A 16,531-nucleotide genomic window follows, 5' to 3' on the forward strand; every position below is an offset into this window, starting at 1 on the left:
TGCATCTGCCATGAGAACAGTCTTATGGAGACAGTCCTAAAAGCTTTAAGTCTGGCACTAAGTCCAAGCGAGCAAGGAACTGAGTTGAATTGCAGGATACTCAATTAGTGTCAGAACTGGTATTGAAGCATTATGACCTTTTAGCCATTGTTCTGATACTCAGTCAGAAAAGGTGATTTAAAAGAACACTCAATCACTAGGGTGTAGGGTAGGGCATTTACCAGGCATGCATGAGGACTTGGGTTTGATCCCTAGCACAGAAAAAAAAAAAATGCAATCAGTAAATGACACTTTCCATCTCCTTGGTTCATAATGCACACAGGTGTTCAAACTTAATTCCAATTCATACAGAGTTCTCAAAATCATAGAGGGTATCCATGTATGTAACCAAACTACCAATATAGAGGAGTAGCTATTTTCCTCATAAGTCAGTGGAAGATATTATCTGCCAATGAACCGATAACCCTAATGAAATACGACAGCAAAGAAGGAAGGATAATCCACTGAAACCCTGATTTAAGTGAATGTGATGTATGAAAATTCAATATGAAGTTAAATTAGATTTTAGAAAAGGATTTACAAAGGATTCTGATAGCAAGTTCTTCCTGTGCATTTAAAGTATAATTTAAAATATTTTATTTATACCCAGTATATATAATAAAATAAACATATTTATTTATTTATACTCAGTTTTTCAGGAATATATCTCCACATCATTACCTTGCATGATTAAACTTTGGTCAGAATTTCTCTGAACTCAAATAATGCTATTATAAAAACAGACTATGCTGGGCACCAGTGGCTCACAACTGCAACCCTAGCTACTCAGGAGGCAGAGATCAGAAGGATTTCAGTTCAAAGCCAGCCTGGGCAAATAATTCTGTGAGACCCTATCTTGAAAAAAAACCCTTCACAGAAAGCGGCTGGTGGAGTGGCTCAAGGTGTAGGCCCTGAGTTCATGTCCCGGAACCATGAAAAAAAAGTGCTATATTATACTGAACAATCTGTTTCTCAGATGTATTCAGTTAAAGAATTTGTTCCTGGATATTTGTGCTAAAACCAAAAGTAGAAACCATATCAAGTAACAGGAAATTGATCTGATTTGCTTGATTTGTGCAGCAAATCAGAACTGAAAGCATTGTTTCCAAATTTATCCCACATAAATTTGGTCACAAATATGAGTTAAACATATCACAATGACCTAGACCATGCCATAATTAGATTATAGTTCACAGTGATGCCTGCATACTTCACAATATAAATTGTAGATATCCACCATAGTATGGGCCAAAATCCCTGTAATATCAGCAACTCCTTTTTCTGTGTCTTCCATAGACCATAAGAATAAAAGATGAAGTCACATTTTCAGGGAAATACTGAATTTTGCACCCAAAAAATTCCTTTCAAAGACAGACCCATGACCACTGGCAACTGTGGTGAATGCATTTCCATGACCAGCTCTCCTGGCATTAGCATTATGCCATCCACCATAACAGTTGGTAACATAAGTGACATTCAAGAACGTCACAAATTACAGTGCTTCCAGAGGTCAATGGCTGGTAGTTTCAAAGTATTGACAATAAGACTGCAATGTATCTTGAAATAAGTATCTAGTCATTTGGAGAAATGAAAATTTTCTCAAAACTAAAACTACTAAAAAAAATTTTTAGTTCAAGCATGGTGGAGCACATCTGTAATCCCAGTACTTGGGAAGATGACTTGGGAGGATCGTCAGTCAAAGTCAAAACCAGGCTACACAGAGAAGAGTCTCTCTCTAGACACCTAGATAATATAAAAAACAAGGGGGCTGGCAACCAGGTTCTGCCCTGATACCAAATATATTTAGGTATCTATTCCCGTTACACCCCATGGACAAAGGAGAAGATGTTGGTCTGTGATCAGAAAAAAATAACTCAAAAGCACCATGTGTAGGAGGCTAAGTGAGGAGAGTTTAAGAAATAAGGGAGAAAAGGCATTTCCCAGACCCTTGCCATACCACATCCTAATCTCTGGCTCCCAGCCTAGATTCTGCAGTCAGCCCAGAATCCTTCCAACAAATTCCCTTTTTTGTGTAAGTTAATCCAATTAGTAACCAAGAATTCCTGACTAATAAGAGGGCTCTAGAGCCTCTTTCCATAGATTGTTTTAGAAGAGGCAAAATAGAAAGATATAGTGGTCCCAAACGGAACAAGGTCAAGTGCTGCTCCTCCCAGGTCACAGCTGAACTTCAAGGAAATTTTCTTGGGCCACAGATTAACTACTCTAGGTAAACTACCAGTTAAAGCTGGGTTAAAGGGGAAAGAACTGTTCATTATTCCACACTACTGCTTTGAGAGAATATATAATACAAGAGAGACAAAGCAAAGTTGTAGGGATACCATCAGAAAACCCATACCTAAGACCGTGTACAATCATACACATCTGTAATTCCAGTACTCATGAGGCAGAGAAAGAAGAAGCCAGAATTTTCAGGCCAGCCTGGGCTACACAGGGAGAACCTCTCTCAAAAAATAAATTGAAAAGTGCTTAGACAAAACATGACACAATATGACAGTCTCACAATATAAATACTTAATGCCACTGAACTGTACATTTAAAAATTGTTAAAATGGCCAGGCCTGTAATTCTAGCTAAGGAGGCAGAGATCAGGCGGATTGTTTTGAAGCCAGCATAGGGAAACAGTTCATGAGACCCTATCTCAAAAATACTCAACATAAAAAAGGGCCAGTAGAGTGGTTCAAATTGTAGAGTGTCTGCCTAGTAAATGTGAGGCCCTGAGTTCAAACCCCAGTACTGCCAAAAAAAAAAAAGTTAAAATGCTAAGTTCTGTTGAATATATTTTACCACAATTAAAAAATACATAAGGATACGCACCTTGTGACTTACACATTCCACCAGCAGTGTACAACTGACACGTAAATAACACGCCCCCTAGCCTGAGCTGATCAGAACAGAATTGAAATGGAACTCAAGTGGCTAGTCTGCGTGGGCAGAAGAGACTCCTGGCTTTCTTTTTTGGGGGTTGGAGTGTTGTTGAACCAAGTAGCTATCTACTAAATTTAGTAGAACAAAAACTCATTCCATACACTCTGCTTCTCCCAACCTGTCCAGTAATTTTAAGACTATCAGCACGGTCTTAATATTACTAATTCCTAAATAATTCAACATAAACGGAACAGTTCCTCACTCTTCAGAAATCACTGCTGGTTTCTACCAGCCACAAACAGATGGCAACTCAGAAGAGTCCTGTTCACATTATGCCAACTTGGCAGGAGGCTTACCTGTCATTTCCTAAAACACCAATTCCTCCCACCTTTACACAGAAGGCTCCCAAATACAACTAAATCCTGCTTAGATGCCCACTGATCAGCATCCTTATATGTATAGGGGGAGAGAGTTGTGTTACAACTCCACTAATTAATAAAAATAGGAAGGGACCATATCACATCCTAATATAATTACAGGAACACTGTATCTTTTCATTGCAGTTTTATTATATGGTTTGACAGGTTCCCTGCCTGATTATGGCTGGGATGGAATCCAGTTTTGCTAATATATCCATATGTATAAGAATCAGAGCAGATTTTATTACATCAAACTTGAAGGTACCTTTGGAGATGCTAAAAGTTCAATTTGAGATACATTAATATAAACTTAAAATTTTATAAACAATGAAGTCATATGCCCTAGTTTTATTATCTTAACAAATTTCTTGGCTGCAATTTTTTAACTTAAATAATCAAAGACCAGAAGAATGACAGACTGTTGACAAGTTACTCTTAAGGTAAAAAGCATGAAAGCATACACACTCACACTCCCATCCACACTGGAAAGGAGGAAGAAAAGATAGTTACTTCATAGGATTCCAAGCAAAGTTGCTCTTCTGTGTTCTCTAGACACATCTACTAATGACCAAAGCCTTAATCACTTACTACTGCCTTCCTTGCCTGCTCAGCAAATCAAACTGGACTGTAGAAATTGAACCAAGGTTTTCTTTAGCAAGGGCAGCTTAAATTAACTTCAGCTCACTGTATTCATGCCATACTGAGTATTTAAAACCCTTGAGAAATCTGCTCTTGAAATAAAAATCAAAATCCCTAAATATGGCACCTAAGGCTCAGAATTAAAAGGGATCTTTCTCATCTAAGGCCTCAGCATTTCCTCTCTGACACTTCATGGGAAGATGCTTTTTAAGAAACCTTGAAAGTAAACTGGGCCCTAGTGGCTCACTCCGTAATCCTAGCTCCTTGAGAGGCTGAGATTGGGAGGACTGAGGTCCAAGGACAGCCCAAAAGACCCCATCTCCAAAATAACCAGGGCAAAATGGACTGGAGTTGTGGTTCAAGCAGCAGAGCACCTGCTGTGCAAGCAGGAAGCCCTGAGTTCAAACCCCAACCCCACCAAAAAAAAAAAAAAGCATGAAAGTAGAAACTATGGAACAAGATTGACAAGTCTGCCTACATAAGAAATTTACACTTTGATAAAAATATGTCATGAACATAGAGCAACCAACAAACTAAAAATACTTATAAGAAAATATAATAGGCATAATAAATTCCCTAACATAGTAAACTTAAAAAAAAAAAAAAAAAACCTAAAAAAACTATGTAAGTACTCTGCTGCAACCATTTCACACATTTCAAATATAAATGTCCAGACTCACATTCCAAATCTCATTAAACACCTCTTTCTTCTCATGGCATCCAATGCCTCCAATTCTCTATAGCCAAGAGGCTCTACTAGAAAAGGCAGAGCTTCAATGTAGCCTCTCCAGAAAACATCTACCCTCTGTTTGAACACTAACAACAAAAGTGTCCCTCTAAAATAAAAAATTTGTCCTCTTTGAACTCCGTATGTCAAGCTTTGCTTCTTGGTACCTACGCTAGTGACCACGCAAGTGGAAGTTCTGAGAAGAGATTAAGGAGTGCAAAGAAATACACTATCAAAACTAAACCCAAGGACTGGTGGTGTGGCTCCAGTGGCAGAGCACATGCCTAGCAAGTGAGAGTTCAAGGCCAGTCCAAGCAAAGTTGTAGACACCCTATCTCAGAAAAAGGGTGAGGGGGTATTGGGAGCATGACTAGCATGAGGCCTTGGGTTCAATCCCCAGAACTAAAAGAAAAAAAAAAAAAGCTCAATATCTCAATATTATTCATACCATTATATTAAGAATTAAGAAGCAAAAAAAAAAAAATGTATATATCAGATGACATTGAAGTTTCACACACAAAAAAATACAAAGCCCAAGAAACAAAGTATTTTTCACACAGAACAGAGTATGGCCATAACTAAATCACTGCACAAGAAATTCAGTAGGTAAAGGTTGGCATCCCAGCTGATTTTCTTCTTCTAATACTATTAGGCAAATCAAATCTATATAAGATAGTTTGCTTCCCAAAATAACATTAAGTGGTAACAGATGGTACTTAAGGGCAGGTAGATGCAAGAAGAAGAGAAAGGAATTGAACCACATCTTAGCTTCCGGGAGTCACTCATGCTCTAATTTGTGAATGAGTCCAATTCCACAGCATACCTCCTTCAGACATGTCACCTTGGGATCCACTTTACTGCTCATTAGCACTGAAGGAGGTCTAACTCAATCCAATTTTGCTAGTCATTAACAATCTAGTGAAAGGTTTGATAACTGACTAAAATTAAAAGGTTGAAGTAACTGGCTTAAATTGACCTCCAGAGATTATTGTTATCATTCACCTGACAAATGCTCACCCTAGTCGCCACAAATTTTGACTGTCTTCTTCTATATACCAGAGAAATAGGGCATGACATCTTTCTGGGTCACATGGAGGAGAAAAAAACTTTACTATCTGAACACAGGCAAAGGACCACCAAGCAGATTCCATTTATATCATCCATCACCAGTCAACTAAAGACCACAATTATTTGCGAAACACAGAAAGCAAGGGAAATGGAGAAAATGTGATATTCCAAGACTCTGAGAATTAAGAACTACAATCATACCATTTCTGAACCATGTGGTCAGCCTTGAGACTCCTCTATTTTACAATAAACTTATTAAGTTCATAGAAAGTTGATTATAGTGCATCTCATAAACATTATTACTTCTATAAATACCTCTGAAAGAAAAATATCTTAGTCTAGGAGGGATCTACAATAATACTAATCTCATTCACTTTTCTGACAAAAAAATGCATATTAGATACAAATCTCATTCATTATAACTACTTTCTACACTATGTCATGAAATTTTTCAAAACATTAATTGAACAAAACTTTTTAAAATATACTACCTATAGCAATGCAGTCATGCAGCTTGATAATGTCTAGAAAAGGTCTGTTAAGCCATTAAAATTAAAGATTGATGTAATTAAATAAAACTGAATTATGGTAATAACTTTTGGACTTCACATTATCAGCACTTTGTTCTGATAAGAGAGACCTGGCTGGCATAGCCTCTAGAGTCATGATGAGGAGGAAGATGCAAAAGAAACACAAACAGGATGCCATAAATCTGAAAAGGTTGGGAATTAATGCTCTAGTAAGCTATAATGGATGGATTCTGGGCAGTACCCCAATCCTACACTGCTTAATTTATATCCAAATCCCTCCAAATCCATGCTGGGTAAGAAGACAAAACAGTATATGTGCCACCTGCATTCTCACTTCTGTCACAGTATTAAAAATTATTCCTAATGGAATAAGATAAGCAAATTGTGAACTTTCCATCTTTTATTAAGAGTTATTTTGTTTTACTTCAGACATTTCAAGTATTACAGGATTTATATCATTAAGTTTCCCACAGATGAGACACAAGAGGGAGTTTCTCATTGCATAGAGAAAGATGACAAGAATAAAAAAATGGAAACAGTTCAAATTATCTGTAAGGGCTGGAAAATGTGACCCGAATATCAACCATATTCATCTACCTAACTCTCCCCATGACCCAGCCTCCTTAAACCTCCTTCTCCGAGATAGAGTAAACCCAAGTATTACTTTCTTAAAAACGTTTTCTATTTTGACAAATGTTAACAAATGGTCAAACTTTCTGATTATTTAACAATTATAAACATTAACTCTGGCCACCTAAAATGTCAACTTTGGCTGAGCAGGGTTGTAACTGCACAGCATAAGCCTAACTTCTTATGATGTGGGCTTTCATATTCTAACACTGAAGCTGAATTTGTCCATCTGCTATTATGGCTGAGAGTTGTCTGTAGCTTAAGAAACTGACTATGTGTACAGGTAATCCTATATAAACTGGGCATATGGTAGTATCACTGCTGATAAACTTTTTCTTTTTTTTTTTTTGGTGGCACTAGGGTTTGAATTCAGGGCTTTGTGCTTGCTGGGAAGGCATTCTGCCACTTGAGCCACATGTTCAGCTCTTTTTTGCTTTAGTTATTTTTCAGGTAAGGTCTTGAATTTTTGCTCGGATGGCCTTGAACCCCAGTCCTTCTACCTATGGCCTCCTGTGTAGCTGAGACCACAGGTGCCACCATGTCTGCCTTTTTGATTGAGATGGGGGCTCAGGATCTTCTTACCAGGGCTAGCCTCAAACCTGATTCTCAATTTCCACCTCCGATGTAGCTGTGATTTACAGGTATGAGCCGCCATGCCTGGCCCTGCTGATCAACTTTTCACAAACATTTAAATTGTCCCAGAACTAACAGTTCAGCCTACTGTTCCCCTGAAGACCTCTGGCATTACTATTCTGTCAGTTACAGTGACAGACATTTCTGAAGAGAGGTAAAATATACTCTTATAACCAAAGACACAGAGAGTAACATGGCACTGAAACAATTTTCTACAAAAGATTCTTGATTTCCCTAACAAAGGACTGAAAGTTACATACACATGCAAATCAAGAGTAAATGCCTCAAGAAGTTTAAAGTAATCTGTCTTGTGTTGCTGCAAAGAAACTGGATGGGCTGGTGGAGTTGCTAAAGTGATACAGCACCTGCCTAGCAAGCATGAGGCCCTGAGTTCAAACCCCAGCACCGACAAAAAAAAAAAAAAAAAAGAAAATCCATCCAATAGGATGGAAAAATTATGAACCCAGTAACATCTGTCTATAATTTCTGAGTAGAAGCTGTAAATGGTGAACAGAATCTAACGTTCCAACTAGTAACGAGCCAAATCAATAGCAGAGATATAAAAGTGAGACATTTCAGTTATTCATTAAAATGGCCAAATTCCTTTATTTTGGTGCTTGCAAAGCAAGCACTCAACCATTTGAGCCAAGACACCAGCCCTTCTTGCTTTAAGTCATGTTTCAGGTAGGGCCTGGCACTTTTTGCCAGACTGACCTCAGACTGCAAGCCTCCCACATAACTGGAATTATAGACATGCACTACCATACCCTAGCCTGTTTGTTGAGACAAACTCACTTTTTGCTCACAGAGATCCTCCCAATCTATCTCTTAAGTAGCTGGCATTACAGGAGTGAACCATCGCACTCAACTGAAAGGGCCAAATTCTTAGCCTTAACCAAACATTAATAGATTTGATATTACAAAAATATTAGCCCAGTGGCTCTAATGTCTGTTACAAACTAGAAAAAGATGCCCAAGTAATAAGATTACCAAAAGAAGTACAAATAATTATAACATAATACCTCCTATAATGTTTTTAAAACATAATACATCATCTAATGTGTTTTCAAATCCTTTCACATCCATTATGTATAAATTATTTTCTAAAAGTGAAAGCTATTTTACATAGCAGTATATGTTATCTTTCTCAAAGCTCTTTCACATACACTCTGGTTCTACTTGTGCTTTTGATTAAAATAACAGTGAGAAAGATGTCCAAATAAGTCACCTCTACATACCTACAGAATCACTCTCTATACTCTGTAGTTCACTACACCATTACTACCAAGACTTTCCATAAACAGTGTGTCTTAATTCTATTCTTAGTATTATTTCTCTCAAGGGTATCTTGAAAGCACGTAAGCACAAAGACTGCTACCCTATTTACTGGATATTTAAAGGGGAAAACAGCATATTTTAAATCCATGAATAAAAATTTTTATTTTGACCAGTCCTTTTCTATGAACCCAAAAAACCATAGTCGACACACTAATATAAGTCCTAACATGTTAATGGGATGGTTAAAGGAAAAAAACTCAAGTTTATATGTTGGCAGTAATTTCATGGAGCTGTGATAATCAATTCAACATTTCTGAAGTAAGAATGCATTTAATTTGAACTAAAGAGGTAGTGAGTATCTATTTCCTTGCTTCCTAGACTGTCTTTCCCTTTTTCTAGTTAAAGGGACCTGAACCCTATGAAAACTCTCTCTCTCTCTCTTGCTCTTTTTCTCTCTCTAAGCCAATTACTCAAATGAGGCCAATCATAGACTCACTCCAGGAAATCTCAATTGAATCACAGGAGAATGAAATCAGTTGGTGCAGACTTTGACACATGGTAACCTAAACAGACTATCTATGAAGTGGTTCCTGAAACCTAGATCCTCCAAGTTTAACTTTCAAAGTCTGGTTGTTAAGCATGTTCTATGCCTATACTAAATTTAAGTGCTATTCCTATAGTTCTGAAATCTACCTTTTCCATTCAATAATATATCATGGGCATTTTTACAGACTGGTTAATATAGCTACATATCATTATTTTCAATGGCTGCACATAATGAATTTGTCATAATCCAATAAATTTCTTATTTAAAGCTATTTCTAGTTCTTTACTATATACACATATCATTGAAAACTTTTCTATTATTTCTTTAGGATAAATTCCTACTAAGTGTATACTTTCTCAAAGGCTATGTGCATTTTGTATTGATACCTAACAGCAGCTATCTAGAATGAGTACATTTATTTCTACCCTCTATTGTGTCTACCTGAGAGTATATACGTCCCTTCATTTGCACCATCATCCCTGGCAGCTGTCCAAATATTAAGATTACCAACAGAAGGAACCGAAGCAGTTATCATAATACTATACTTTATATTAAGCTTTATCACCAAATTGATTCACATCCACTAAGGTCTAGATTGCCAACATAACTGAAAAATGGTCTCGGTTTGCTCTGGCTACCTCAGTATCACAGGGACAAAGTAGGGGAGGGGGCAGGAAGGATTGGTTCCAGGACTCCCTATGGATACCAAAATCCACAGATGTTCAAGTTCCTTACATAAAATGGCATATTATTTGCATATAATCAAAGCACATGCTCCTGTATATTTTAAATCATCTATAGATTACTTTTGATATCTAAATACAATATAAATATCATATATTGGTTAGGGAAGAATAAGCAGGGGGAAAAGTCTGTACACATTCAGGACAAATGTAAATTTTTTCATCTATCTTCAATCTGTGGTTGAATCCGTGGGTTGGAACTTACAGATATTAAGGGCTGACTGTACCACAGACTGTGTAACTTCACCAACAAAAAATTTATTCCTCAATGTTCTGGAGGCAAGACGACCAAAATCAAGAGGCCAGCAAGAGTAGGTTTCATTCTGAGGCTTTTTCTCTTGGTTTGCAGGCAGTTGCCATCTAAAGGTGTACTCATATGACTTACTCTCTGGGGGAGGCGGGGTGTAGAAGAAAGCAAGATCTCTACTGTCTCCTTTTTTTAAGGGCAACAATCCCACCATGAAGGCCCTAAACTCATGCCCTCAGCTAACCTTAATTACATAGTAAAGGCCCCATCTCCAATACCATCACACTGGCAGTTGGGGTTCCAACCTAAGTATTTAGGTAGAGGGAAAAAATACTCAGTCCACAGCAAATGATACCTTATTTTTGCTTTGAATTTTGTTTCTTTAATATCTGCTGAAATTAAGTATTTTAATACATTTACTGGCCATTCATTTTTCTGTTTAAAATGGCCTGTTTATACGAGGCACTGGAGGTTCACATCCACAATCCTTGATACTCAGGAGGTAGTGATCAGAAGTATTATGGTTCCAGGGTAGCTTGGGCAAATAGTTCATGAGACCCTATCTTGAAAATTCTCAAGGCAAAAAAGGGCTGCCGGAATGGCTCAAATGACAGAGCACCTGACTAGCAAATGGGCGGCCCTAAGTTCAAACTCCAAGACCGCCAAAATTAATTAATTAGTGAAATAAAATGTCTGTTCTGGGCTAGAGATACAGCCTGATGGTAGAGTGCTGGCCTAGCATGCAAAGCAACCAGATTCAATCTTCAACACAAGAAGAGGGGGAGGGTGGAGGGAGGAAGGAAGGAAGAAGAAACGAAGAAACAAAGGAAGGAAGGAAGGGAAGAAGGAAGGGAGGGAACAGTTCTGATTCCAATTCTGAAACAGGAAATATACAGGATGAGCCTGGAACATCTCATACCAGAAAGCAAGGAAGCTATCATATTATTAGAGGCAAATCAGAAGAACTCAGGCACCAACCTGAAAACGCTTCCTTTGCCCACAGATGGGTCAATTTGAGCATCAAAAAACAACTGCAATAGACTGAAACATGTCACATATACTAACATAACGGGAGTTCAGACAGATACCCGAAAAGAAAACAAAAAAGGAAAAAACTCTCATCCATGACTGCTGGATGGAAGATTCTGGGGGACCAGTTCAAGACTTTTAAAATTGAAATAACCAGATATTTTTCACACCTATATTCACAATCTAGATTTCAAGATAAGTACATAATTGATGAAGGGGAGGTTCTACTTACATATTTTGGTTAATAACTAAAGAGAGAATAACAGAAGTAGAACCTAACCAAATGATAATATTCATCAATCAATGTACCAAGGTAATGATCAAGAATAATTGCTATATTTGTTGCCCTTAACACAGAGAAACTAAAGCAGATACCTTAAAGCAACTGAGGCCAATAGGAAAAGGGGAACAGGTACTAGAGAAAAGGTTAGATCAAAAAGAATTAACCTAGAAGATAACACCCACGCACAGGAAATCAATGTGAGTCAATGCCCTGTATAGCTATCCTTATCTCAACCTGCAAAAACCCTTGTTCCTTCCTATTATTGCTTATACTCTCTCTACAACAAAATTAGAAATAAGGGCAAAATAGTTTCTGCTGGGTATTGGGGGGGGGAGAGGGAGGGGGCGGAGTGGGTGGGAAGGGAGGGGGTGGGGGCATGGGGGAGAAATGAACCAAGCCTTGTATGCACATATGAATAATAAAAGAAAAATGAAAAAAAAAAGAATAATTGCTATTATTCCAGAAAAAAAGGACTCAGATATTATGTAACTCCTGAGATAAATAATCCTACTCGCAGAAAAATTAAAATCTGTGCTGTGCTGGGGGTGTAGCTCAGTGGTAGTGTATGCTTAGTATGTACAAGGCCCTAGGTCAAATACCCAGCACATCCCCCTCCAAAAATCTGAATCATCTCACATAGCATTTACATCAAACTTCCAATGTATAGAATACAAGAAATAAAAGAACATATTTAACATTACGGAGATACAATCAGGAAAATTCAATAAAAAGTTACAAACAAAAACAAGATGGTTAAGAGACAATTGTAATGTATGGGTGGTATTTGGGTCTTAATTCAAGCAATCTCACAAGCACACACAACATTCAGTGATTTTAAAAAAGTACAAATTCAAAGAAAAAACATCTGTTTATGTCTTTAGCTCGTATACATTAACTTACATGTGGCAGTCTGGAAGTAATGACTGGATATTTGAAGATTATTAAGAATTTTTAAATCTTTTTTTCTTGCAGGGTCAGGGATGGAATCTAGGGCTATTTTACAGCATACTAGGCAAGCACTCTGCCACTGAACTCAAGCCAAGCAAGAAATTATTTTTTAAGATGAAACAGTATTTTTGGTTATTTAGGGAGCCTTTTTACTTTAAAACCATGTACTGTAACATGCTGTAACATGGATAAACCTTTAGACAGCATGCTAAGTGAAAAAAGCCAGTCACAAAAGGATAAACGCTGTATGATTCAAATTATGTGAGTACCATAAAGCTGTCAGATTCATAGACAAAGAAGTGTGTCTGCTACAGGATGGGAGAAGGGGAGAATACACAGTTACTGCTTTCTGGGTGTACAGTTTCAGCTTAGGAACCTGAGAAAGTTTTGAAGCTGCATTTCGGTAACAGATTAATGACAATCAATGTACTTAATGCCACTAAACTCTATACTGAAAAATGGTTAAAATGGTAATAATATATGTAACATATTATACCACAGAAAATTTAGAATGTTAAAATTTAGTAATTAAATTAACATCCCAGCCAAACTAAAAGAAATGTGACATATTAATTACATATTCCAGGCAGTTTCAGCAGTCTCACTAAGGGCAAGTGTACAATTTCTGTAAGGCTTTTGGTAATACTGAAAACACTTCACAGAATCCTACACAGAAATCACGGCATTTCATGCCAGGGTTTTAACTCAATTTTAAAGTGCATTTTACAAAGTACATGCACAGTTGGGCCACTCCATCTGTCTTCACTCTTTCTCCCTCCACAGAAGAGAACAGAAGAGGGACTGATGTTGAAAACTCTGTGTAACACGTGAAGACACTGACTGCCACCTCACTTCAGTCACTCAATAAGCCTCCCCAAATCCAGATACTCAATATATCTGTAAGCAAACTTAAAAAAATTTTTAAAAATCCTGGCTTTGCATTCTGTCCTTTATCTAGTTAGAGGGCTGAAATCTGGCCTGAAGAAAAGCTGCTGTCTCTATCATTCTTGCATTACTTGGTATATTAGTGTTAACACTGGACAGTTCAATTTAAACAAGTTTCATATACCACCCCTCCTTTAAAGGGTTTTAGAGAAAAACAAGTGTGAATAACCAAACTGCCACTCTTATGGCTCCATATGAAACCCAGAATATTCGATACAATATATCCTTTCTAAATGGAGAGGACATTATTTTTGAAATATGCAGTAGTAAATACATTATGTTATTCCTCAGACACATGAGTAATCATAGTTTTCTACTCTTCCATGCCTGAAAGCTCCATTGTGTTAAAAACACTTTTCCTGCATAGGAGTCCTTCTAAATCAGTACTACATTCTTGTAAGTCTGAAGAGCAACATCTCCCCCATCATATGGAAAACTGCTAACTAACACAGAGCTCTTAATATTCTTAAAGGAAATTATTACCCTCTAGTAACTCTTTCACACAGATTACTATTTTCTAAATTGAAAAACAAGATTTTGTTATTCATAATGTATCATATACTCATGTCTACGATAGTAAAGGCTCACGAAAAAGGAGAGGTGTGGCCCCCATTCTGAAAGTGGCTATCAGTTGCACTACGTTACGATCAGCTCCAAACCGCCCCACCTGAAAGCCTGGACTTGGCACCGCTCTCTGGGTTGCAGTATGGGCATGTGTTATAAGGTGCAATCGCGGCCTCTAACGCCCCGGGGTCTTGCCTATAAGAACTAAACTCCAGCTCAGGAGTGCAGACCCCAGACAGAAGTAGAAGCACAAAGAAAGGGAATCCCAGAACGGTTTGCACACTCTTCAAAACCTTCAAAACAATTTCTCTGCTAAAACCTGCCTACTAAAGAAGATTTAATGGATACCCTTAAAGTGCTCGAAACCCAGGACATTGTTCCCTAGCCAAGGAGGGAGAAGTCTTACAGGACTTTCTGATCCCCTGGGCAGGTGAGCAGGTAGGATGAATAGGGTGACATCGGCCGCAGAGGGCTGTGTCACCCGCCCCCCCCCCCCATTTCCTTCCACAAAGATAGACGGCCCCGGCCCTAACCTTCCCAACCCTGAAGAAGTGTCGTGACAGGAAGAGCAGCCACCTCCCTGCTCGGGGCCCAGGCGAGTCAAACTTTGCCTGGGCGTCATGCACAGGGCGGAAGGGTTGGTGCTGAAAGCGGAATCTCAGTGATTTGCAGAGGAATCAGCAAGACTCCAGACACAGCACAACGCCGGGATTTCCATGCAGCTGCCACGACAGGTGACCGGGCCGCTTTGCAGACACCCGGCCCCCGGGCTAGCGGGCTTCGCCGAGGGTGGGGGAGCGGGGCGGGCACAGGACGAGAAGGTGGGCAGCGCCGCGGGGTGGGAGGGGACAGCCCTCCATCGCGAGGCTGAGGCGGCCGGGGAGCACAGCCCGCCTCCCCGGGAAAGCCGTGAAGGGGTTTTCTGTCTCCACAAATAAGAAAAAAATGGCTCCAAGCCAAACGCCTCCTGAGTCTCTCTCTCTCACACACGCACACGAGCTCCTCGCTCGCCCCATCTCCTCACACGCTCAAACAAAAGGCTGCACAGCACCGCGGCGGCCCCAGCCGCCGGCGCTCCGGCTCAGACGCCCTCTCCCGCCGCGCCCCGCTCCCGAGCCCCGCGGCGGCGGCCCAGCCACCCACCCACCCGGGATCGAACCCCGAGCCCCGGCCCCCGCAGCCGAGCCCCGCACCACGCCCGCCCCCGGACGGCCCCCGGCCGCCGCGCCCACCACGCCCGAGGGCGCCGGCACCCGGCCCGCCGACCGGGACGCTCGCCCGCGGCCCCGAGGGCGCCCCTCCCGCGGGATGGCGCGAACGCGCAACCCGCCGCGGTCGGTGACAGTCTCCGCCGCGCCGTCTCACCTCCCGTGCGGCCGTGGCGGCGGCGGCCCCCACGGCTCTCTGCGCTTCTCTGCCTCCGCCTCCACCAGCCCCGCGCCACCGCCGACGCCGCCGCTGCCGCCGCCTCCCCCCGCGTCTCAGCCGAGTCTCCGCCTCCCTCGGCCGCCGCCGCCGCCGCCGCCGCCGCCGCCGCCGCCGGCCGGGCTGCGCGTCACGTGACCGCGCCACGTGACCCGGCGCGGCAAGCGGCGCCTTCCCGGCCAGCGAGCCCGCCCGCCTGGACCGTGCCGGGGCCGTTGGCGCTGCCCAGCGGCTGGCGTTGCCCGGGCCCCGCACATCGGCCGGGAGTCTCGCGCCCTAAGCCCCCCACTCCAAGCCACCGCGCTCCCTTCCCGCGCCGCGGGACTAGAGCCGAGGCCCAGCTGGGCCGCCCGTCCCCAGCCTCGAGACCCCAGCCTCCCACCCGCGCAGACACGCACTCTTGCCGCCTATCGCTAAACCGCAGCTGAACCTAGCCTGGATGACAATAACTGGATGAAACAGGTCTCAGAGCCTCGCCCGCTGGAGGAACCTTCGAACCCCATCGTGTCAGCATGCGATGCCGTCCGATCTTAATTAGAGCCGGAAGTGGGCATCACATTTTGCCTTCAAGTGGGAACCACTAGAAAGCAGGTTTGCTGCGCTGCGAGCCAGCCTGGCCCCCATGAAGCAGTCACTCGAGTGTCTTTGGTGGTGACTGTCTTACATACAGAGTCTCCTCAGTAGGTCTTAGGGAGTACTAAGACCAGATAACGTCATTTCAGCTCTCACAGGCAAGAACGCAGAGCCGGCTGGAATCTATTGATGTTCTGCTTGCTAAGAAGGAAAACTTTAGTCATCTCGCCTCCATTTGCTTTCATTACAGAGAAATAGCCTTGCTGACTGTGGGACTATTCACGTATGTGTAGTTAAAAATAAAAAGTAGACAAGATCAGCATCCTTTCTTCCTTGATTTGGGGCATAGTTAAGAATAGTAGCCACTCTGCAAACACT

The 16,531-nt window shown here is 41.0% G+C and overlaps 1 protein-coding gene across 2 annotated transcripts in view; it reads right to left on the reverse strand.

The window, feature by feature from the left end:
• The window catches only part of Tulp4 (TUB like protein 4), a 203,516-nt gene extending 187,513 nt beyond the window's left edge, over positions 1–16,003 (reverse strand). The window contains exon 1 of one of the 2 annotated variants that reach the window (XM_074071412.1): positions 15,979–16,003. The gene's annotated coding sequence lies outside the window, so the exon portion shown is untranslated. Of the gene's footprint in view, positions 1–15,520; positions 15,652–15,978 lie in introns of those variants that run through there. The other variant, XM_074071385.1, reaches the window with a different exon arrangement.
• Positions 16,004–16,531: the final 528 nt, after the last annotated feature.

Source organism: Castor canadensis, chromosome 1, assembly GCF_047511655.1.
Source record: "Castor canadensis chromosome 1, mCasCan1.hap1v2, whole genome shotgun sequence".
Lineage (NCBI taxonomy): Eukaryota > Metazoa > Chordata > Mammalia > Rodentia > Castoridae > Castor > Castor canadensis.